The following is an 812-nucleotide window of genomic DNA, read 5'->3' as shown; positions in this document are numbered from 1 at the left end:
ATCCATTGAGAGAGACTAGTCAACATTGAATGGAGCGAGAGAAAGTTGGAGACCATATTTGGAGACATTGGAGGCCAAAGTGGATTCAGTAATGGCGTCTAGATCAGAGTCTGGAGACGGCACACGAGAAAGCAGGGGTCATTCGTGTACACGGTGGTATTGAGTGAAGGTGGGTGTACTTCAAGATGCGGGAAGCCGAAGGGGAGAGGGGCGTGCAAGGGGTACAAGGGCGGGGATGGGAGGAAGCGGAAGGGGGGGCGTGACCGCATCACATGTGCCTCACAATACAAGGCGTGGATATAGTGCCAGCCGGGGGTCAGGAGCACCAGCACCTGTTTCAATGGGCCTCAGGTGGCGGCGACGTGGCTGAGGTCCTCAAGTGAAGTTTCTGAGCCCTTGCCAAGTGCCCCCGTTCGGGTCACTTTCCGTTTCCTCTTTGCTCTTCCTGCCTTGGCTCTCCCTTACTCCACCAGCGCTGCCCGGGTACAACACCAACCTGGACGCAAGAACAGCTCAACCTAGCATGATCGCCCAACCCCGGCGCATACTTTCATCATCGAAATATCCACGAAGCACCACGTCAACGGTCGGTTATCCAACAGGAAGGGACTCGATCTGCAGTCCATCCGCTCGCTACTATCTGTCAAATCCTATGGTACACCGGATGGTTCGCCCGGCGTATGCCGTCATCCCACAATCGCCACGCCTGTCATCAAGGGTTTTTCTCTCTCGAGCCTTGTTAATGGAAGCCGTCCCAACCCAGAATTGGAATACCGGTAGTGCCACCCCTCTGAAAGACAAACGTCCTCTGC

The sequence above is a fragment of the Verticillium alfalfae genome, genomic scaffold (genome assembly GCF_000150825.1).
Source record: "Verticillium alfalfae VaMs.102 supercont1.6 genomic scaffold, whole genome shotgun sequence".
Taxonomy (NCBI): domain Eukaryota; kingdom Fungi; phylum Ascomycota; class Sordariomycetes; order Glomerellales; family Plectosphaerellaceae; genus Verticillium; species Verticillium alfalfae.
This window is presented reverse-complemented; position numbering follows the sequence as displayed.